This window comes from Athene noctua, chromosome 1 (genome assembly GCF_965140245.1).
Source record: "Athene noctua chromosome 1, bAthNoc1.hap1.1, whole genome shotgun sequence".
NCBI lineage: Eukaryota > Metazoa > Chordata > Aves > Strigiformes > Strigidae > Athene > Athene noctua.
Genome location: NC_134037.1, coordinates 263,218,231 through 263,242,102, shown reverse-complemented (window position 1 = coordinate 263,242,102; position 23,872 = coordinate 263,218,231). Strand labels below are relative to the sequence as shown.

General features: G+C 42.7%; 1 protein-coding gene across 2 annotated transcripts in view; it reads left to right on the top strand.

Moving 5' to 3' along the window:
- Window positions 1-23,872, top strand: part of FAM168A (family with sequence similarity 168 member A) — a 221,707-nt gene that overhangs the window by 46,416 nt on the left and 151,419 nt on the right. The window contains exon 2 of one of the 2 annotated variants that reach the window (XM_074918970.1): window positions 8,923-9,015. The exons of the other annotated variant lie outside the window; for it this stretch is intronic. The gene's annotated coding sequence lies outside the window, so the exon portion shown is untranslated. The remainder of the gene's footprint in view (window positions 1-8,922; window positions 9,016-23,872) is intronic. 2 annotated transcript variants of the gene reach the window in all.

Below are 23,872 nucleotides of genomic sequence, written 5' to 3'. Positions count from 1 at the left end.
ACCCTTATGGAAAAGCAGTTACCTACCTTAAAATTATTTTTATTCCTACCTAATCTGTATGAATAGCTTAATTGCTTGATTAAGCTCGGTGCATGGATGCTGCTTAGATATGTCAACATGTATGGTATAAGGGAAGATGGAAAATCTGATAGTCGGTCATTACTTTAGGAAACTTTATGGATAATGAAAAAAAAAAATCTTTTGAAAAGTGAATCACTTTTTTGACAAGAATTCCTTTTCCCAAGACATACGGGCCAGCAGAATCGGGTGTAGTTGGTTTGCTAGCAAAATCCTTTGGTCAGGATGGAGCTTATGCTGGTAAAACACTGATTTCATCAATGTAGCTTTGCTGTTTTTTCAAATGGAAATAACTACAGCAAGAAGGCTTTTTGTCAGCGCAGCAGTCTGCAAATTGATTTTGTTGTCATGTTTTTCTCGTCATGAGGACAACGGAGAAAAGATCACACCTCTGCCTTGTGTAGCTACATCAGTGAAACATCATCAAGAGATCAAGGTCTTTTCTTAACCTGTAATTTTGTTTTGGAATTTGACTACAAGCCCTTAGTTGGCTTTACAGGACAAAGGATGGATAAAACCATCGGAAGTGGTCAGAGAAGTGTGTGCAGGTTTTGTGCTATTGTTTTATCTCACCGTCACTAAATATAGTATTTCATTTGACTAATAAATGTCTTTGACTAATTTTCATTTGACTAATAAATGTTGGCGTCCTTCAAGCAGGAAAGTAATTCTAACAATATAGTAGAAGAAATGATGTAAAAGGGAGGTGTGGGCCGGGGTGATACTCAGCAGCTGAGCACTGACGTTTATCACTTCTCTTCCTTGCAAGCCGAGACAGCGGGATGATTCCGGAGGAAGGATGATGCCCAACTTTGTCAGTTTTTAATGACTTCTGTGATTTTCTTACATCTCTGTTTCACAAAAATGGCTCTACATGATGTTTAGTACTCTGTTTACCCAAGCCTTGATTTTTAGACACTTGTTGCACGCCTTGAGGTGTTGAGTTGTGTATATTGATGTTGAGTTTTCAACGTCATGCCCAGGATGTTGCTAGTAAAGCACGTTGTGTGTGCTGCCGTCCTGCTTCCAGTCTTTTTTCACCCTCTTTTTCCAAAACCTCTCTCCTCTTCATGCTGACCAAAGTCATCCTTCCACCGGTTGGACAGGACAGTGTCAGGGATCGCCCAGCTTTTGGCAGGAGGAAGCTCAGGAGGTGCAAGCAGTCCTGGTAGATGTTCTCTCCTGAGCACCACCACCGTGCTGTGGCATCTGGGGAGACCAGGGGGGAATTTCTGTTTGTTCTGTCCTTTTTGCTCAGTACAAATTCTCTTGGCTGCATCTTGTATCTTCTTCCTTTGGGGTGAAGGGTTTTTCTTGGAATTCTTGCTTCTCCTCTGCTGCCTGTTCCTATTGCTGGGCTGCCTTAACTGTGCTGGTACAACTATCTGAGCGGCCATATGGTGAACCAGATCAGTGAACAGCAAAAAAGGTTATTTTTAACCCAGATCAGTTCACTAATGTAGTTCACTGTACAGCTCCATAGCAGTCGTGTTGGTACAAAGGCAACTGGCAGTTTTTGAGGGGAGGAAAGACGGGAAGGTGCTTCCAGCCAGTAATGTCCCTGTGGTTTCCTGCCATGTTTTCTGCCTTCCAAAATTATTTCTTTCCATGCCTTTATTTCCTGCTAGGTATTTTCACAGATGTTTTGGCTTCCATTTCATCCAGGTGGATCTCATCTGGTATTTTTTTTGCCAATACCTCTGGCTTCTCAGTTGTTTTTTTGGTTTTTTTTTTTTTTTTTTTTTTTAAATGTATTTTTTTTATTATTATTTTTTAATGTGCCCTGAGAAGAACTGAACTTGGCTCTGTTCTGGATAATCTGGGTACATTCATTGACATTTTGCTCTATTTTTCCTTAATTTAGCTACTAAATGTGTTAGGTTCTATGACAAATATCTCTGCTATCCTCTATACGGTATCTCCTTGCTACCAACTCAGTACTACACCCTTTATTATTGCCTTTATGTTATAGTCCTTTAATTGTATTCACTGTGTGAGTAAAGGTGTCGGAATTAACTTTCAGAATGAAACACCATCGGTACTTTTCTTAATGTCCAAATAGACTGTCTGTCATCTTCTCATTAATCCCTCTTCTATAATGCTGTGAAGACTTGTGTTAAAGTGTTTTTCTTAGATTTTATTGCTTTTAAATAGAGGTAAAGGTCAAACTGAGGCTGCTATCGCCGAAAAGTTTATTTTTACTTTATGATGGCTGCATAGAATTTTTTAATACTGAAACTTTTCGAAGATTGAGTACTGTCAGTAGTGCAGTAAAGTTTCCTTTAGTTAACACGAATCTTAGATAATTAAATTGTTTTCTTTTGACTGCAAAGTCATTTGTGACTTAGAAACCTCTAAGTGTCTTACCTTATATAAATTGCACAAGTGAGAATAACTAATCCAAAATGAATACCTGAAGAATTGCTTTTGAAAAATTGGTGAAAATAGGAGGTAATAATGTCAACATCTACATCTGAAGAATTTTTCCTACTGGATTTAGAAACGTGTTTGATACAAGGACAAGCCTGATGTATGAGGCTACACAGGCTCAACGTCAGCCCTCCCTGCTGCCCCAAGGGACATTTATTCTCTAATCTCAGTCAATTTAGTTTTAGTTATCGGAGCCCAGAAGATCCCTTTCCATTTTGCTGGGTTTGGATTCTCAGAGTGTTAAACACAAAATGTAGTGGAATAAGATTCAAAGGAAGGTGCCTGGCTCCAGACAAGCATCATTAGATCTTGTCCAGTTGGACTTTAACTCCTAATGTTGTTCTCTTCCTTCAAAAATCCCAGTCTCAGTGAATGTCCTGATGGATGGCCGTGCAATTCAAGGGACTCAAGCGGTACAGAAGGTTTTTGAGATGGAAAATTGGCTCATGGGGGAAGTGTTGCAGTGCTGTCCAACTGAATAAAGCTATTTTCTCAGTGGATAATGCTGTATTTTTACTCTCCAGCATGCCAGACTCTTAGTGAATGTTTTTATCTTAATTTGATAAGTAGTTGTGGAGTGTATTTTAAAATCAATTATGCTAACACTATTTTATCATAATAATCTTCAATCTACCAAGGCAGGTTTTTTGATCGTGATTCTAATTCTTAATCTATTTTACAATCTGTGTGCCCAGCTCCTACTACTGGGGTCCAGTTTTATAGAAAGAACAAAAGTAAGGGATTAAAAAAGGGAAGTTATAGAGGAATAATTGTAATATCATTGTCATAATGGTGTGGGTACTAAAACAAAAGCAGCAAACTAAATTTTGGTCATAGGAGGGGAGGATAGAATTAAAATGAAAAATACTGTTTCACTGCTTGAAATACCACACATAGTTGATGAAGGTATTAGGGAACAAGTTTTCTTATTAAGTAGCTGCAGTAATCTTATAAGGGATTTAAACTTTTTCAACACCAAGAAGAAAGTGGGAGGAGGAGGGCTTCATTATGGAGTAGGCTGCAGGAACCCTGTTAGGTTTCTTTGCTCAACTTGGTAGAGGTAAATTGCTTTAAAAGCTGGAGCACGTAATCTAATAAATAGGAAATTAGAAGTTAATGGGAAACTTGCACAAAATGTATTCTGTGTGAATTAATGAATTTATTCAGTAAGTTGAGGCAACTCTGGCTTTAGAAAAGGAGTTGACAAAGGGTTAGTAGGAAGTCAAATGTAATAAGCAGGAACTGGAAGAGTCTTGACTCCCAACCAAGATGTTTTCCACTTGCAGTTGCAAAAATCTGGTGTACAAGCAAAGAGGGCAAAAGTCTGTGAGGGCTGAAGAGAAAAGGTTTAGCAACATTGTGTATCTCTAAAAAGCTCACACAGGACAAACCCCTCACCACCAAGAAACAAGCACCTCCCAAACTTGATAAGGCATCCAAATACCTTCTTTATACGTCTCATCTGGTCAAAGTATTTTCTTCATATGTCTGAAATGCCGGGGTTTCAACCCCAAGCCCAAATTAAGGCTGACATATGGGTGATTCCCACAGCCCTTCCCAAAGGGGGGTGAGTTTGCCTTCAGGCTTCCCTCCAGGGTGCTGCGGCCTGGCAGACAGAGCCATTGGGTAAAGGAGCCCCAGGGGTCCCGCAGTGAGTAACCCAAGGTCAGGGGTCCCACTGAGGGATAAAAGCTGGGACCCCTTGCAGGAAGAGTGGAGTCTCTGTCAGGTGGGTGTGTTTTGTGGAGTTTCTTCTTGGGGAAGGACCTTCTGACTCCTTGGAACTGGGCTCCCGTCAGGTCTGGCTTTTGTAAACACGGGCTGTGTGGAGATTCAGTGTGTGGCTTCCTTGGTCTTATGCATTTGGTTTGTTGACCTGGTTGTCTCCCCTCCCTTCTATGGGAAACTGCATTTCACCATTTATCCCAGCCATTGTTGGTCGTGCGGTGTCGTTGTTGGGGTCAGTGGGACTGATGTCGATTATGTATAATCTGATTGTTTGTACCCCCAGCGCTCACCCATGTACTGACCCTTTTGTGTCAAATACAATTTGGTTATCGGTTCATCTTGATGCTGGCTGTGTCCTTTATGTTAGGCCTGATAACTGGCAAAACAACGTCTCATCTGGTCAAAGTATTTTCTTCATACATCTCAACTGGTCAAAGTACCTTTTTCATCCATTTCGGCTGTTCGTGGCTGGTGGTGCCTCTGCCCATAGAGGGGGGTGCCTGGTGGGTGAGTGGATGAGGACAGTTCCAGCATCTCTTCCAGACCCTCTTAATATCCAGATCATAACTTTAAAATAAAAAGAGCAACGATTCTTGCCAAGCATGAAAAACACTTCTGGCTAGTGACTATTTCTACTTTTCTTCTTTCTATATTTCATTTCAGGAAATACTGTGTCATTTTTTTCAGGCAGTCCTACCTACGGTAACGTTGTCAGCTCAGTAACTGGGGGAGCTGGTGCTCTACCTTTGCTAAAGGAGGCGGACTCCAGCTTTTCATCGGTGTTTGCCTTGCCTGAGCTTGCCAGTGTGAGATCAGCATTTGGCTTCCCGTGGTACCAAGGAATGACGGCGACATCTCCGTTGGCTCTGAGACAGCCTACAAGAGACTGCCAGGGTGGCACAACTGGGAAAAGGCAACCTGCCTCTCTTGGGGAAGGCAGGGTGATTTTTTTTTTCTGCATTTTTGCTCCCTGCTCCCTTTTCTTTCTCCATTCTTTTAACAGGTGGAGCAATGAGCCTGGTTAAACTTAGGGACAAGCAGGAAAAAAACAATATTATCACTGATGAGGAGAGCCCTCTTCTTCCCCAAGGAAGCAGTAATAATATTGATTTGATAGGGACTTGTGTGCTTGATAACTGCTCCTTTTGATTTCTAGATGCTTCACATGAAAGCTCCAGCTAGCTCTTCAGGGAGTGGCACATATTTTCTTCAGGTGTGTACCGAAGGACTTCTAACACCTTGTGCAGAGTGTTTAGACTGGTAATTTAAAATGCCACATTACAATTTAAATGTCCATCCTAGATCCATTGTATGCCTGGTAGACTTCAGCACTAAAATAAGTTTATTCCCTTTGTTTGCTTTTTTTTAATTGTTAATCTACAGAGAGGCAAGCTTTTCTCTTCCCTTTCTACCCCCTCCTGTCCTGCATGGAGGTGACTTCTGCAGATTTATTCAGCTTTCTGCCAGAGGCTGAGGTTTCCCCAGCTGCTGCTTCTCCCCAGCTGGTTTCAGAGGAGCAAGATTTGCTGGTAGAGCTGCACCAGCACACTGAACAGGGGGGGGCTTTTACAGCATCGTGGAGTTAATCCAAGATCATACACTTGATGAATGTGATCGTGCCAGCAGAACTCCCCAATGTTGTGCTATTTTCCTAAATATTCCAAATTAATACCTCCTGGCATGTTTTCCCTCTTTAAAATTTCGTATTCTCTGATGAATGTCTTTGTACTTCTACTCGAAGGCCTCGATTGGGACCGACTGTGTTTCTGCAAATAGGTCTCAATTTTGTGTGTGTCTGGCATCGCTGTGGTTAGAGAACGTGGCAGCCCAGGCCTCCAGCTGAGGAGGGGTAGGAGATGGGGGCAGAGCACGAAGCAAGAGAGTGAGGAATCTGACACAGCCTCAATTACATTTACGTCCTGCACCTTCTCGCGCACTCGGGTTAAGTGAAAGATCCGCGTGAAACTAGATTTCTTTTGTGTTCATGCTCATTTGAATGATTTCTCTTAAATTCTGACGGTTTACGACTGGGTTTTGATTGGTGACTGAGGGCAGTGATGTGTGTGTGTAGGCAGCTGGATAACCTCCCTCTCTGCGTGTTGTGCAGTTCATCGCAGCTTCTCGCTGCAGTAGCAGCATCCACTTATTATGAACCTAATCGTTTTGACTTCTGGTCACGAAAAAAACAGAAAAGAGGCCAAAAAAAAAAACAACCCAACCCCAACCCAAAAGGGTGATTCTACTGAGTGTCTGCGTGGCAGCACAATACAAGAAGGGATTGCTGCTGTTGCAGCTAAAGAAAGATCCCACCGACAAGGTTAATGGGAGGTGGGTATAGTACTTCTCTCTGTTTCTTTAGCAGCTGAAGACGAACAAAAAGTGAACTTGCTGATAATCCCCTGGCATTAAAGGTTGCTGCAATGCTGTCCTCCTGCTAAATCAAGGTGATGCTTGAAAACCCTCCTGCATTCAGCACACGCAGCGGTGTCGGACACGTACGGGGAACCTTTAGTATTTGCTGAGCGGAGTTTATTGACTTCCTTGGCCATACAAGTGTAAAGATGTAAAAATGTTCCAAAACTTGGACTTGAAGCAAATTTAGCTGTCAACCTGGGCTCTGCTAGATGAAATAGTAAGGGCAAAGGCATCGGGGTTGTGTAAAAGCAGTGGAAGGAATGCTTGCTGATCCCATGGTTGATGCTGAGCACGGTGTAGCTGGCAAGGCATGTTTTTTGCAAAATTGCTAAAGGGTGGAGGAAGACCTGGGGGAGGTGGTTTTCTCCCCCATTTGCTTGGACCCAGATTATTTTCTGCTTCTTTCTTGCCACAAAAGGAGTAATTTGTTTAATTTTGCAAAATGTTACTGAAGCTGTTGGAAATGAAACTGCAGCCCACGTCTTCTTGATAAATGACTGTGTGTATTCCTGGAAGGAAGTTAAAACGGGTCTGTGTTATATTTGGTACCTCCTGAAGCACCGAGGCTACTTTGAGTACAGAATGTGCTCAAAGAGAGTCTAATTTGCTATTGCAGAGCTTGATGTGATGAGATTTGTCAAGTCGTTGTTTCTGCTGGAATTCACTTACGCTTTCCTCTCCCTCATCTCTGAGATATTTGCTTATCTATTTTAGAGTTGTTACGTCTTCGAACCGGTGCACCATAAAGGCAAGTTAGAAAGCCTAAACCAAGGATTAAATTCCAGGCAATGAATATGCTTGTTATAAGGTGGAAATACAGAAGTCAAGCACCTGTACAACAGGTAGAAATATTACTGAGACGTTTCCCTGAGTGCACTCACACTTTTAGTAGCAGCAGTGTTGGAATTATCTGGATGTTTGAGCATCAGCAGGGTGGGTTTTGGCTTCTCTCCAAGGATGCCATCTCAGATGGTATGGTGGTGGTTTTCTGCAGCAGGGGATTCTGGGAACTTCAGTAAAAATGAAGTTGGTTGTGGTTTTTTTTTTGTTTTGGTTTGGGGTTTTTTTTTTTGTGTGTGTTTTTTTTTTTTTTTTTTTCCTTCTTCCCTGTTCATTTCCGATTTCATGCTGTTTCATTTGCTGGGCTTGAAGGGCCTCTTGGTGTAATGCTGCAGGAAAGGTGGAATGGATCAGCACTCCCAAAGAAACTCTCAGTTGTTTTACTGGATTCAACGTTTTCTGCGTCCTGTTTCTCCCCAAGAGTGTTTTTTGAGTGAATGTAAACTAATACCGGGTCAGTGGTTAGAAGCAATGAAAAAATATTTAATGCAAACCTTTTGGTACTGGGTTGATTAAAATAAACAACTGTTATAAGGAGTGCTGGTCCTGGTTTGTGAACAGTAGGTTTTCTGTTCCTCTGTATAATGCATAAAGCATGTGGAGCTGCTTGAGAGCTTTTGTTTTGTGCTGTGCTTATTTTGAGGTATTCGGTTTTCAGTTCTCTGAGCTTTTGTGTCAGCTGGGAAGGGAGGGTGTAGGAGTAACGTGTAAAACTTTGTTTGGCTAAAACCTGTTTAGTCCCAAATCCTGACAAATAGCTGGTTAACAAGTATTTAAATGAAAGCTTGAACTTTGTTTTCTCCCAACTGAAAACTGAGAAGATCCTAGTTCTGATTTTATCCAGTCCTGATGTTGTTTGTTTCTGGTTTCTACGCGATTCTTCAGCAGAGCGTAGGCAAAGCATAGTTGGATGTAGACTTTGTGCAAGACATGCCGTGTGAGTATTCCACCCAAAGTCATTGAGCTGTAGTATGTAGCTGCAGAAAGATTTTGTGTCTTTATTTGAAGGTGCAAATGTTGAATTTTTGCTGATTTTCTTCCTATACCTATGGTGATGTAAGGATGTAGCCTTGGTATTTTAAGGGGAAGGCAAACCGAGGTAGTTATTTGTAGGGAAAGTGCAGTAAATATGCGTATCTATTTTGTTGAACGACAGCAGGTAGGAAACATGAGTTGCAGACCATTCACATGCTGTCTTTTTGTAGCTGCTCGTCTTGTAGCCAGCTCCCGTAACCCTTCCCTCTCCTCCTCTTATCCTGCGTCTCCATTGCTCCTCCTTTTTTGACTGCATTTCTTACATGTGCCCATTCCTCCTTTTGCTCCAGTGGAGATAAAGACCACTCTTTGCTAGAAAGAGACGTGTTTTCTGGCCAACAGGTTTGCCCACCGAGCCTCACGGGTCTCTCTCTTTCTCTCTGGTTGCTGCTGCAGAGCTGTGGAATGCTGTGAAGACTCACTGCCCTGCAGCTGTAGGCAGACTCCTCTCCAGATTATCTCCATCCGAAGGAAGCTCGTATCCAGGAGGTATCAATTCATGTTTTATTTGTGCCCTTCAATTCTAGCGCTTGAGTTTAGGTACTCCTCCAAAAACCTTTTTCCCTACTCCCTCCACAGAGAAAAGCTTTGGATGCCACAGAGATTGCAAGTGTTGATTAAAAAGCGTTGGTGTTCGGTATGGGTTGGACCCTTGTTTATATTAAATGAACTCTGGTACAGAATCACATTACGTTTATAAACTAAGCAAGTAATTTCTGGGTCAAGAAATGCATAAGCTGAAACTCCAGCAACACTGTATGTCTAGAATATTTTATTGTGTTGATTTATAAAGTTAATAAACCTAAGGTAATCAGCAGACCGGAGTAGAACACACAGTGGGTATGTGCTGCTCTTATAAAGAATTGTTGAGAGTTAGGGTTTTTTTTAGTGTTTATTAGTCTTAATATCTTCTTTGTAAATAATTTATTTTTGTTTTATATTAAAAAGAAGGCAAAAAAGTGCTGCTTGTGTTTGCTGGCTGGGTCAGAATCACTGCGTTGGTAAAGGCATGATTCCAGGTATAAATTTCTGTCATTTGCCTGCAGAAAGGCAAATTATTTTCTAATACTTTATGTTACAGCCTTTCATAAAAACCAGAAACAGTTTTTAAAAATATAAACTTTGTGGTGTAATGCGGGCTGTAAATTGGTTAGACCAGGTTCTGTCTTAACTATTTTTGTGTATGGTGCCTGGCATTATGAGACTTGAACAGGTCAAGCCCTCTAAACATTTATATGTAAAGAAAATGAAATACAACAGTGGTACAGCGTGATATCCAACTAGCTGTTAAATACGAACGAACCACTTCAGGAAATCCCTGTGCTGCACACAGTTATGGGCTAGAAAGTGTGTTGGGCAGATGTCACCATCCGCCTGTCCTGTGCTTAAATTTTCCCCAGGGTATTCACACTTGGTTGTTGCTGCAGAGAAGACACTGGGATAACTGAAGTGTCAGTCTGACCCAAGCCAGCTGTTCCTCTGCAGGAGTATGGAAAAAACAGGGTTGACCGTTGGGGTTTTTTGGGGGTTTGGTTTTTTTGTTTTGTTTTGTTTTCCTTTTATATGTTTTGCTGCTTGCTTAGTAACATGAACTTTAGATGTCAGCTGCCAGGATACCCACTGAGTGTTCTGCTCTCACTCAAGTCAGATTTGCTGAAAACCAGATGCAGATAGACAACAACAGTGCTGACGGGTGCTCTCTGCGCTCGGATCCGCTGCGCTGCAATGGGATTGAACACTTAGGTATGCTGTGACCCTTCTCCTCCCAATATTTTGGCACGTAGAAGTGTTGCAGCCCTGCTTTGGGAAGAACCTGCCCTGATTAGATACCTGCTTTTTGGGTACAGAAAAAAATCAGGCTGTTATTTCTTTCTCATCCCACCCTCAGCAACTCAAGTGGTCTTAGGTGGGATGGGGCAGAAAGTGCTAAGTGCTTCAGAAGAGCTTTTCTTTGTCCTTGCTCATGCTAATCTTGAAGCAACAATGGTCCCCTTCCCCTTTTTGTTGAATATCATGCTAGAAAAAAGGATAAATCCCCTTTTTCTACACACTTCCCCCATATTTTTAAGTTGAAGCAACAGTAGGAGACACAGTTGGGGCTTTGCTGCTTTTTCTGGGCCTGAGGAACGGAGGCCCAGGGCTACAGAAGGAAGAGAGGCAAAGCCAAGGGTGTGCATTTGATGGGTTGTGAGGTAGGGAGAAGGCAAAGATGGGGGCTGAGTTGCTCAGACTGGAGAACTGGGACTGGAATTGCTGGAAGACAAGATATTTTTTCAAGTGAGAATGTGTTGTGAAGTGTTGGCTTTGCATGAGAGAGTGAGCTTCTGGTCCAAGGGGCTCCTGGTCCAATTCATCTCCAGATTAAGAAATTTAAATTTAAGTTTTGTGTGTGCTGGGTGTCTGAGCTCCCAGCCTGGTCTCTGAAGATCTCAAGTGGAATCGCTGGAGCCTGGAGGGATTTGGTTGACTAGTTACTGGTTGTCTTCTTCAAGCTGATTTGGGTTACTCTCCAGGCTGTGACTGCCGTGCTTGAGATCTCCACCGGCCACCTCAGACATTTACTTTTCTGGTGTCTATATTTTGGGTTAAACCTCCCCCTTTTAGATTCATGATGGTAAACAGTGTTCAAAAATCAAAAGGCAGAAGAAATTGAGTAAAACTCTTGTATGTGTGTGTACCCAACCTCTTAAATTAGTTTACTTAGGTTAGGTTATTTCCTGCTCAGGAAGTACCCCACTCTCCCAAATCCTAAGTGGAATTCCAGCAATTAAATAGTTAATCACTGTGTGTATATAAAATCCATGTCTATGGGAAAATACCTCTCTTTCCTATGTCATGGTTTGATGTAAATATTTTTAAATGCGCTTTTACATTAGGCTGATTTTTATACACTGTGTGTGAGTGGAATTTGGCATGTGGTTAACTGGGCCTGGACTTTATACTTTTGCTCCACTGACCTCAATGTTTCTGAACTCATATGGAGAATCTGTGATTTTTAGTCTCCTGGCCATTCATGCCAGTTTGGTAAGGTCCATTTGGCAGTCTTCACCGGGCTGGGAATGCACCAAATCCAGAGCTGAAGTGAAGAATCTTGCTAGCAGGTGATGGATACTTCTCTGCCGTTAGGGCATGACTACATCACTTCGTGATTTTCTTTTCTACTGTGTGATCAAATCCTTTGTTCACAGATCTTAAGTTTTCCTGAACTGCTAGCTCTGTTTTGGAGAACAAATTTCCTTTCGGAGAACATAGGATATGGAAGGTGATTTCTGTTAAGCCAAGTTAAGTGCTGCATCCAGCTCTGGGGTCTCTAGTAGGGGACAAACGTGGACCTTCTCCAGCGGGGCCAGAGGAGGCCATGGAGATGGTGGGGGGGCTGGAGCCCCCCTGTGAGGACAGGCTGGGAGAGTTGGGGGGTTCAGCTGGAGAAGAGAAGGCTCCGGGGAGACCTTAGAGCGGCCCCCCAGGGCTGAAAGGGGCTGTAGGAAAGGGGGAGGGACTCATCATCAGGGGGAGAGGGAATGGTTTTAAACTGTCAGAGGGCAGATTTAGATGAGATCTGAGGCAGAAATTGTTCCCTGTGAGGGGGGTGAGGCCCTGGCACAGGCTGCCCAGAGAAGCTGTGGCTGCCCCCTCCCTGGAAGGGTTCAAGGCCAGGTTGGACGGGGCTTTGGGCAACCTGGGCTAGTGGAAGGTGGCCCAGCTGGGGGCAGGGGGGTTGGAACTGGATGATCTTTAAGGTCCCTTCCATCCCATACCAGTCTGTGTAGGTTCCAGGATCCTTTGAGACCTCATACGATTATTTAAGAGTGAAAGGAAATCCCCATCCCTTGTTTCTAGTGGAGTCTAATAAAGGTGATACCAAGGACAGTGGTTCATGTTCCTTTCTTTCCTTTGGATCGTGTCTAGAGGAGGAAAATATGTCATATTAGAAGATTGACAGTGTTTTAAAATTAAGCCTTCTATCTAGTCTGGACATATTATGGGCTTTTAGCATGTTTATTTGTGTGGTCCGGGACACAGCTGTATCTATGAACATGCCTCTGTGTTAGGAGCACACTGCTCATCCACACCACTCGGTGTGACTCTATCTACACGCTGCAGTAGGGTGTAAGTAAATGGAGCATAAAATGGGGCTCAGGAATATTGCCTGTTGCTTCAGAACTCTTTAATTTGGAGATATTTCAACCTTACATTCTAAGAGCTGAAGCTAGTAGCTGGTGAGAGAACAGCTGAGACTGCATTTGAGGTTGCTGGTTTTCTGATTCAGGTGGTGAGCTCAAGGGAAGAAGCAGCTGCCGTTGTGTGGGGTGTGTGGGTTTGGTTGTGAGGGCAGGTCGGAGGACTGGCTGTTTTCTACAATAACACATCACCAAATCTGTGCTCGGTGTGCCACATGCCTTGGCGTTTCCTAAGGATGCTCTTGCAGCGAGCAGGAACGGCTGCCTCGAGAACAGAACCTTCCAACATGTTCCTTCTGCTGTTGTTGACTTTTATTTTGCTCAGTAACCTCTTGTTGCATATTGGCAGAAACAGGAATGTGGACACTCTTGGTCCATAGTGAGGAATGTAGGTACTTTTCTTTCTCTTAAGATCTGTCTCCTTCATCTTTACACACAGTCTGAGAGTCGTGGAGCAGCAAGTGTCTCTTAAACGTTCCTCAACTGACACTGTTCCAGGTCCCACAAGGTGTTGGATTTTGGTTGGATTCCTCTTCTTCCCTCTCTCCCATGCCAGTCACAAATATTATAGGGTTTGCAAGGCTTTGGGATCGGTAATTACTTTGCCCATCCTTGCTTCATGGGAATCTTCTTTTAAAAGAAAGTTTAAAACTTTAGCTCTGATTGGACACAAGAGGAAAGTTTTTCACAATGAGAACAATCAGCCACTGGAACAATCCCCCCAGGGAAGTGGTGGATTCCCCAACACTGGACATTTCTCAGATTCGGATGGACAGAGGGCTGGGCCATCTTCTCTAGACCGTGCTTCTGCCAAGAAAGGTTGAACCAGATGATCCTTGAGTTCCCTTCCAACCTGGTATTCTATGAATTTTCACTTTCTGAGAAGTGTTTTATTCCTTTGTGAGCACTACTGCAGTGCTGGATGTATCAGTGAAAGGACCCCCCCTCCATGATGTACCTAAATATGCTGTAACATATCACATAGGGAAACCTCCTCCCTTCATAAGGTGATGAATTTATGAAGATTAATAACCCAGCATTTCATCCTAACCTGCATTCGTGCAAATGCTTCTCTTAGGTCTATTCCCTTAAAAAAATCTTCTTAATATTTTTGCCTCAGTGTGTGGCGGCAGTCAGAGTCGCCGGCTAATCACACCCACGTGAACTGTGACTGCGGGTCCCCAAGCTGGGCTGTGGCACTTCTCACCCCCACGGCAGCTCTCCCCATGAAACCTGCAGTGTCCTTGGCCTGCCTGTGGCGCGTGATGGATGCGGTGTCACAGGGATGCCTCCTCATCGAGCATCGGATCGGAACGTCAGCCTCAACATCCCACGGTGATTAGTTTGGGGCGCAGAGGAACTATTTTATTGACAAGGTGGCTTTGTGATTCTTTGTGGCTGAATACTGTCGATATACAGTAATTTTTGGAGGAGTGAGACATCATTGGGAAGATGATGTTTCACATAACAAGGAAAACATAGAAACTGTCAAAAACTGATTCAAAAACAAAGGAAGGTTTTAACAAAATTTATGGACATCAGCAGAGAGGATCTCTGACATCAGGCTTTTCAAGATGCTCTGGACTGGCTTTCTATTTCTACTTTTGATCTATAAGCTTAAGTGTGCTGTAGATACTGCTCTGAGGTATGTGGGGAGTGCACCAAAATGCTTTTTCTCTGTCTACTCAGGCAGAAAGATGCACTTTAGGGTCTCTTTTCATTTTCTGAGTCTAGGATGTGAGTCATATCTACAGCTCTTCTTAAAAAAAATATGTATAGATCTTGAAAGCTTGAAAGGGAGGAAGAAGTGGCCTCGACTTCTTTTTGGGCTGAGGGTTACTGTATGGGTATTTTTGTAGCCTGGTGATAGCTGTTTCTCTTAGAGGCCCGGCTGGTGGCCAGCAGACTTGCAAAGTGAAAGTCCTAACTGGCCTCTTGCATGGAGGGCAAAATGGATTTCAGAAATAACACCAACTTGGAGATTTGTGTTTCCTGATGAGGGGAAGAAACAAAACCCTAATGAGAAATCTTCCAGTGATGCATTCCACACCTGGAGGGTTGTGTCCAGGTTTGGGCACCTCAACCCGAGAGAGATCTGGAGGGGCTGGAGCGAGGGCAGAGGAGGGCAACGAGGCTGGGGAAGGGCTGGAGAATCAATCCTGTGAGGAGGCAGGGCAGGAGCTGGGAGTGTTCAGGGTGAGGAGGAGGAGGCTGAGGGGAGCCCTCATCCCTCTCTGCAGCTCCCGACAGGACGTTGCAGAGAGGCTGGGGCTGGGCTCTGCTCCCAGGGGATCAGGGACAGGACAAGAGGGAACGGCTGGAAACTGCCCCAGGGGAGGCTCAGGCTGGGCAGGAGGAGAAAATGTTTCCCAGACAGAGTGGTCCGAGAGTGGAACAGGCTGCCCAGGGAGGGGGCAGTCCCCATCCCTGGGGGGGTTTCAGGGCCGTTGGGATGAGCTGTGGGGGATGTGGGGTAGGGGAGAACTTTGTAGAGTCGGGCTGAGGGTTGGACTCGCTGATCCCGAGGGGCTTTTCCAACCTGAGCGATTCTGGGATAGAAAGGAGTGCAGCTACGGAGAAGCTCCTGAAGGACCCAGCCCAGTGGGCCATGGTAGATCTACCCAAGGACCCATTTTCTGTTCCCGCTGAAGACGCACAACAGCGCGCTCAGTTCTTGCAGGCTCTGTGGCTGAGATGAGGTTAGAGGGAAACATCCAGTATGTTCCCTACACCTTTCTGTAGCTCCTTCCCGCAGTGTTTCCTCCACATTTCTGCTCTCACAGAAGCCGTGCTGGTAGCAGCAGCCTTTCTTCAGATGTATAATTTACCACCTCTTCCCGGTATGCCAGCCTTGTTTGTATTGATAAATGAATGTTCTCTGTGTACAGCCTGCAGATAATTCTGCTCATTGAGTACAATACTGCTAAATATACCTGTTTCTGATTAAGTGCATTCGAATTTGTGAGTTTGGTTAATAAGCTACACCTTTCACAGATTCTTTTGTTAACTCATAAAAGCTGCGTGTTCTGATTTATAGTGCCAAAAGGGGTAAACTGCCATTAAAAGCATTAATTAGTCTTGGTTGACTGCACAAAGAATAGAGTTGGTGTGAGCCAGCTTTTGATTTAGCCCTTTGTGGGCCTTTGATTTTTGCCTAAGCTTGTTAAAGGGTCTGTATCTCTGGCTTTTTCGTGCTAGATTGTATAATTAGAGTTTAGTGTGAAATACAGTGATTGGACTTGAAGAGCGAGAGCCCTGTGCAATTATAAGCAATGAAATTGTAAAGCAATCGGCCAGAACTTTAAATGTATTTTAATAGAGAAATGTTCTTTTTGACATGTGGATGTGATAACTGGGCATTGTTAGATTTGCAGTAACGATATCCAGAGGATTTGTTGTAAGCTCTGGGCATCCTTGGTAAACCTCAGAAAGGATATATTCTTGAGAGCCTTGGATTTGCCCGTTGTGTGGTACTTCAGCAGCATGTGAATGTAATGGAAGTTTTGGAAACTACATCGTGTGTAGCACTGATGATTTTTTTCTTTTCCTCTATGTCTTCACCCATTTCATACAGGCTAATAGGAAAAAAAAAACCAAAACACCAGACCTTGCAGCATTGCGTGGGCTTTATACTTGGAATTCTTACACTCATGAATGTTATAACGTATGGTAGTTTCTGTAGCACCCAATTCTAGCCATCTATTCTCCACACAAAAGTTTGAAAAATAATTGAAATGCAAATTGTAAGCTAAGGTTTTGGTTTGTTTTGTTTTTTGTTTTTTGTTTTTTGTTTTTTTTTTTAAATAGACTTTCCATAATTATGCTTGACTGCAAAAAAAAAAACCCCACCATTGCTATAATTTTGATAATTGCCTCTGGTTTGTTTGTGGGTTAAGATTTCCCTCTGTCTGTAGAAACTTTCCTTCTGTCTTCAATATTATCACATTAACTGCTCTATAAAAAGAAAGTTGGACTGTGTTTCCATCCAGACTTGCTAATACTTGTCATTAAACAGCCAATAGTTGCCCAGTGTGGGACCTCCAACACCGCCTTCATTTCCTCTCTACAACAGTGTGTATTATGATAGTTGACTGTGGGACTTGCTAACGATGACCCACTGTAGAAATGTTATTTTAAACATGCAAATATCCAGCTGCATATGAAAATCTCCACATTTCCCACTGTTGAGCATCAGAGCTTACAGAAGATTTTGAGTCCTTAGGTGAAGGAGAATGGTGGAATACAGCTGAAGCTCCTTGGCTTAACAAAAAGCCTTCTTTGGTTTCGTGAATGTTCTCTAAGTGTATAAAGACATCCTGATGTCTTCTATTGTAATTTGTATTTTAAAAGATGTTTGTGCTGTGAAGTTGTCTGCTGGTCTCTGTAGGCCAGTTCAAGGTTTGGCAGCTTTATAAGCGTAACAGCGTATGCTTTTCCCTCCTTTGACCATTAATGATGTCAGGAGAAACCCAATCACAACAGAGACCTTCTCTTCAGGGAGATGTTAACGATGGTTTTATTAGAGGCTGTCACGGGTCGCTGCTGGAGAGAGCCTCCCAGCTTCTGCTGGGGTTTAGGACACAGTGAGAGCTGTCATCTCTCTCCAGATACCCTCACACCTGCCTCCTGAACCTAGGGGGTACCGTTCAAAACGTGGCCACGGGCTACCTTTGGCCCTGTGGCCAAAAGCTGCTGGGCTGGGGACTAGTGCATGCCCACACTTTGAGGTCAGGGTGCTGCCTTTTTCCAACCCTATGGAAAATTCCCTTCTGTTTAAATAACCGAGTTGTGCTAAGTGAAGGTGGAAGGGGACCTCTGATTTCTGGCACTTTGGCAAAGTGGTCAGGCAATGTTAGGATGGGTTTAGGGATTTTTTTATCATCTTCCTCTTGTTCAGAGTCGTTGTTTGAATCCATTTATGTATGAAAATGAAAAGAGAGAGCCTTTGCAAAGAATTGTGATTATCATTCTGCCTGGTCCATTAAAGGGTTGGGATTAGAAATTAGCCTGTGTTTTTTGTTAAATGACAAATTAGGATTTTTTTCTTTTTTTAAAATAATTTTTTTGACAAGTTGTAATTTAAAACTCAGCTGCACAAATCATTAAAACGCTGAACATTTAAACCGGTGTCAAATTTTGGGAACCCAGTACTACATCATGGGTTTCCAGGTTCTTTGTGGAGATAATATGACAAAACAGACACTGCGTGTGGCTCCCCAGTTGTTCTGCATTGCCGTGTTCTCTGCAGCAGGACAATGGTTTGCACCTCTCAGTGAGGCTAATGATGAGAGCTGGTACTAAAGCTTCCACTTGTGCTTGGGTGGGATTTTTCTGTTTGCTCAGAGGTGGATATAAAAAGAAACGTTTCAGAAGAGGATGTCGCAATTAAAATAAAAAGCGTAGCCTGCCCAGGTACATACCTGTGTTAGTGCTGGCAAGTGCATGTGCTACTTCACCACCAAATTATTCTTTGTTCCTGAAGGATTTTTGCGAGCAGTTGCCTGCCGAGTCTCATCCTCTCGCTCGTTATCATCATTGTTCCCTCTTGCTTAGGCTTTTCTTTTCATAATGTAAACAATTTCTAATGGTTCCTTCCTTCTCTGCTATCAAATAATGGCAAAAGAGAAAATTAGTAATAGCTGAAGACTTATTTTTCATGAGGCAGGCTCAGTTTTATAATAAAAAGATTGTTCCTTGCCTGCTCAGTTTGACATTAATGATAATTTGACATCTCTGCAGTATTTGCTTTTCGGAAAGAGTTTAAAGGATTTGCTTCTGCTTCAGATAGTAAGTTTGCTTATCATTATTAATGAAAGACAAGGCATGTGATATGCTATGGGGACTATCCAGGAGAAATTTCTCCTTTCCTGGGAGTCTCATAATCTAGAGTAGAAGAGGTGAACCAGGAATTTGGGCTTATTTATTGGAGTTTGGGGAAAAGCCAGTCTTCAACAGGGATGGGGGAGTGTGGTTAAGGCAGAAGAGGACTGTGCAGGTAGAGGACGTGGGCAGAAGAACAGCGAGGAGGTCCTAGGATTGAGTCTTGGCAGGAAGATGCTTCTGTTTTCATAAGCCTTGTAAACATTGCTAACCTAATTTCTTCAAATAAATTACAGAGCTAGGCGGTGGGGAAAGCAGAGCAATTCTGCAGGGAGTTTAGTTTTAGATTCATTTAGAATCAGGAGTCAGACTTAATAATCAGGATTTAACCATTTCTTTTAAAACTATGCCTTTAAAAGCTTATGCCTTATGCTCTCGGTGTGTTTCCATTCTGCAGCCTTTGGAAGTCTGATAAGGGAAGGAGAAGTCTTGAAGATGATTGAATTCTTCTAGATCTCATGAAAATACTGCAAGTTAAAGGAAGAAGGCTTTTTGTAAGGGGGTAAAGTGGCAACACATACTCACACACAAGGTGCCAGAAAATCTTCATTGATCTGCTAAATGCCTTGTCATGGGAGAAGCTTTGTTTTGAGTTTCCACTTGACCAAAGCCAATTGACGTGAGAAACAACTCCATGGGAAACCAATGTTTAAGGAGCTTCTTGTTTTCTGTTTTCTTTGGGGTTTTTTGTGTGTTGTTGCATTAATTTGTCATATATCTCAAGCTTTTTTCTCCGGGGAAAAAAGTAAAAGAATATTTTGATATTCTTTTATCAAAAGATAAGGTGATGAGGTAAGATGATGAGCATTAGGAGTGGGGTAGTTGAATGTCATTTCAGAAGTATTATATCTATTCAAAATACACTGAGAAACCTTAAAATAGGTATTTACTCTTTCCTTTCCTTCAAAAACTCAAATTGAGACCTACTGCTTGGCAATTTGTCCAGTTGTCTTCAGGAAAGGGTAGTGGAAACTGAATTTCCAGAATTGTGTTTAATGGGTTTAATTAGACCGGTGAAGGGATTAGGGAAGACTGGCGGCAGAATTAGGAAGCTGTTGTAACAGGTCTTAGACAACCTAGAGAGAAGGGGAGCTCTCTCTGCCTTGCTTTCATTTTTGGTTGGGGTTTATTTACTTATTTATTTGAATTAAACGCGTCTGGAAAAATTTGGTAGTGCGTTTATACCATAGAAGAAATCCTGCGCATGTGTTTGAATGGCTAATTATAGAAAACGAGACATCTGGGAATCCAGCTACACAGCTTGAGAGGTGATGGTGGTTGTGGAGGACTTTGGAGTATTGAGCTGTGAACGTCCTGTGCACATTCAGGGAAACGGAAACTGCCTTTAACCTGCATTTTAGCAAAACTTGGTTCCTAACAGCAGCACAGACAGATCTAAGATGACAAATACCCTTAGCAGCACGAAGCTGGTTCTTCCCTCACTTATCTGTCAGTTTGTTTAGGCTCCCAAGTTTGGTTCTCCCACTGCGGTTGATAACATCGTTAGTGCTTGAAGCAGGGTAAAGAATGCAGCTCCTTGATCCGCTGCAGTCGCTGTTGATACTCCTGCCTGGAGAAGAAGCAAAACGCTTCAGGCCTGAGCTCAGGTTTTGACAGGTAAAAACATTTCCATTTGCTTGAAAGCTGGATGCCCTTCTGTCTTCCCCTGAGTCCTTGGGGCACTGAGTTGCCGGCGTCTCCCTTGTTTGCCGAACAGATTTTTGGGTGAGAATGAAAACCTTTGAGCTTTCTATTTTGTTTTTCACTCTCAGTCAGCACATCCTTAGAAATAAGCCCAACGTGTTGGGACCACCGGTGCGTGGGACATGGTAGCGTGTGCTGGTACAGCCAGGAAAGTGTGAGCCCATCATCTCTTTCCAGCTGCAGCCTGAGGATGGTTATTCACAACTACCACCAAGTCTTTGACTTGCCGTCATTTATTTTCCTTCCCCACTTGAAGGAAGTGGTTTTTTCCAGTACGAGAAGCATTAAATTAACTCAACTACTTTGTTTGCTGAAGTAGCACTTTGAAGTGAATCTTTGAAGTTTCTTATATGATCTGGGATTCGATTAGACCACTTTTACCCAGCAGTCTCATAGCAGGGATTTTATTTGGGAGAATCTCACTAGCTATTTCAGCTCCAACAAGTATAAGCAGCCCTTCCTTCAATTTTAAGGCTATTACCTGCTCAGATAGGGCAGTAATTGAGGGAGTGGAATCATACCGATGCCTAATAAAACCAAGTTCAAGCTGCAGTGGAATCGATTCAAATACAGGAGGAAAGGCCCTTTTTCTTGAAAACTTTATGTGGAGCCCACTCTGCCCATCTTCCAGACATCTGTGCTTAGATTGCTGTTTTCACGTTGAGACGTTGAATAGCCTATTAATGCCAGGTATACAAAATATTTAGCTGTTTTTTAAAAAAATTTTTTTTTTTTTTAATATAAGGGGAAGGTAGGAAGGAGAGGGCACCTTTTCGCTCTGCCACTTTTGATCCTAACTCACACAGTTTTCAACATTCACTTTTAATACTTGACTTGCACTTGAGCATGCAGACGTTATGGGGTCGTCGTGGTATCGGCAGAATCTCACTGGTCAGCTTTCCGAAACACGTCTCTAGTGTTAAGTCTCAAACTGGAAAGGTAATCCCCTCTGGAGTCTTGACCTACTCTCAGAATTACTTTCTCTTGCTCTTTTGAGCCCTTTGGGTTCTATTCCAGTGTTTTTTTCCTCTTCATCATGACAGCTTGCTTAATTGCTATGACTGCTAGGCAGAAATCTTACTCTCCTGTCTTACAGACCTCCTTTTCTTCAGTTCCTTCATAATAAAGTAGTTTCTGGAACAGGGCCAGGCCTTTAGCCCAAAGTGTCTTCTAGCTTTCATATCAAATGAGGAACAGCACAGCCAGATTTCTGCCATAATCCCTCTTCCCAAAGACAAAGACGTCGGCACTGTCTAGACATCGGTGGTTGAAAGATTTTATTCACTTTTTCCTATGTGTTAATTCGAGGCTGAGGGTTCCTTCTTTCTCCTTTTCATCCCACATAATAGTCTCCAAAGCCTCCCAATCTACCATTGCTCGATGCATGAAATCCCGTGTACAATCTGGGACAGAAGAGTACAATTTGGGAGTAGGTTGTCCGTGCCCCTTTGGAGCAGAGTCAATGAAAGAAGATGTGGTGAGTTCTTGGCTGGTGGCCCTCGTGGTGTACGGACTAAGCATTTGTCATTTAAAATATCTTTTTTTTTTTTTTTTTTTTTTTTCATATCAAATGCTGTTTTCAGTCACAAGATATTACACAACAGCTGCCAGCTGCTCTTAACATACTTCTTTTATGGCTTGCTTAGCTCAACAGCCTTTCCTTGGGTCCACGTTGTACAGCTTTTCAGTGGGGGAGTGGGTCTTTACAAGCTACAGATTTTGAGTAGGAAAAGCTAACAACTTAGCTGGTTTCCTGGTCCTTTGAAATCTTCCTTCTACTGATGGCAGGTTTTGACCTTTTTTTTTTTTTTTTTTCTTTGGAAGTGTTCTGGTGGGAAGTTTAGTTAATGAGAGATCATCAGGATGCTGTTTACCTTTGGATGCGGTCTAGTTATGGAATGAAGAGGAGGTCGGGTACAAAAACGTTGGGAAAAAACTAAAGACAAATTGGTAGGGGAGCAAAAACTGCCTTTAAAAATGTTGTCACAAATTCTTTTTGCCCACTGTTTTCCCTCACTTTGGAGATGGGTTCCTTACGCATATTTATTTTCCTTTTTTTTTTTTTTACGTTAAAGGATGGAAATAATGGTTTCCACTTCAACCAAAACAACTGATGGATTCTCTTGCAAGATGTGAAAGGCTTTGGCCGGTTTGTCAGCCTCCCTGAGGAAGTCTGTGTTGGATCTGTGAAGGTGCTGACCATAGTTGTCCCCACAGCAAGACCCATGGCTGGCATGAATCTGCAAATAAATGAGGTGCTACTCTGAGAGGAAGGAACGTAAATAGGTGAATTAGAAGTTTAAAAGCTGCAGTTAGACACAGTGAAAACGTAAATGGGAGAAAACTAAACAAACGTGAAGCTCTCATCCTTGGCACTTCAGTGTGTGCCTCCTGCCTGTCTGTCAGTTTTCTGGATGTCACAGCTGGGGACAAGGAGAAACGTGACGTTTTTTGTCTTATATACAGCTGAGCGTGTAATTTTTAGTTAAAAATAAAAGGCAGCTTAATGTCGAGATTGCAAGTTCAAAAAGCATAACGGGGCTGCACATCACTAATGGCACTTTCATTTTGTTCTATCTATACGTGGATCTTTATCAGCAATATTTCTCTCCAGGTTTCTCTCCAAACACCATTCATTTTGTGAAAGGTGCCTTGGTCTGAGGGCTAGGGCAATCTTGGGGAAATTAATTTCTTATAACTGTAGCCACCTAAAAGTGAAGCACCTTGTTTGTTGTCTAGGCTCCTCTCATGGTTCGTGGGGACACCCAGACATCTGCAGCAAATGGTTACCCCACCTGCTGTAGGCAGTTGTGTGAATTTGCCTTTGAAGTTTCTTCCAATTGATGATGGAGAACATCCGGACCACTAACGTAGCTTAGATACCAAAAATTTAAATGGAGATAGTTAGGGAAGATAAATGGTACCCTGTGAGTCTTGCCTACATTGGTGGTTATTCTTGGATATACACATGTGCTTATTATAAGACATTTAATTAAAATTTGTCTTCTTTATAAGACCCTAAACCAAGTATTGTAGGTGAAATGATCTATCGAGGAGTTGTACGCTGGCTTTGAGCCTGTTTTGGGTGGCCAGTATCCCATTTCTCTTTTCTTAAGGGGAGCACTGAGAGGACTTAGATCTTGCTCAAGGAAGGAAAGCGGATCATAACGAGAACTTCAGTGCACTATTTCTCCAAGAACTGTACAAGTCAGATCTATTACCATAGTGTAAGCTGCAGTCTTGTTTCTGAAGGGACTTCAAAATAGGTATTTTGGAAACGATCCTGGCAGCACTCTACATTTGCAAAGATATTATTGCCTCATCTATGGGCAGATCAGGTTTGAAAGGTGTTTCTTCCATAAAAATGCCTGGAAAAGAACTGAAAAAATTGCTGTTCACCACAAGTTAACCATAAAATGATTTGTCAATGGCCTGTGAGGGTTGTTTCACAGGTACTGCTTGAGGATTGTTTTTGTCAGCTCATTAAAGGTTTTTGAGGGGGATTTATAAGCTGATAGGTTTGGTTGCTCTGGTGGACTTGGTTTTGGGTTCTTAAATATTTTGCATTTAATAACAGGGGA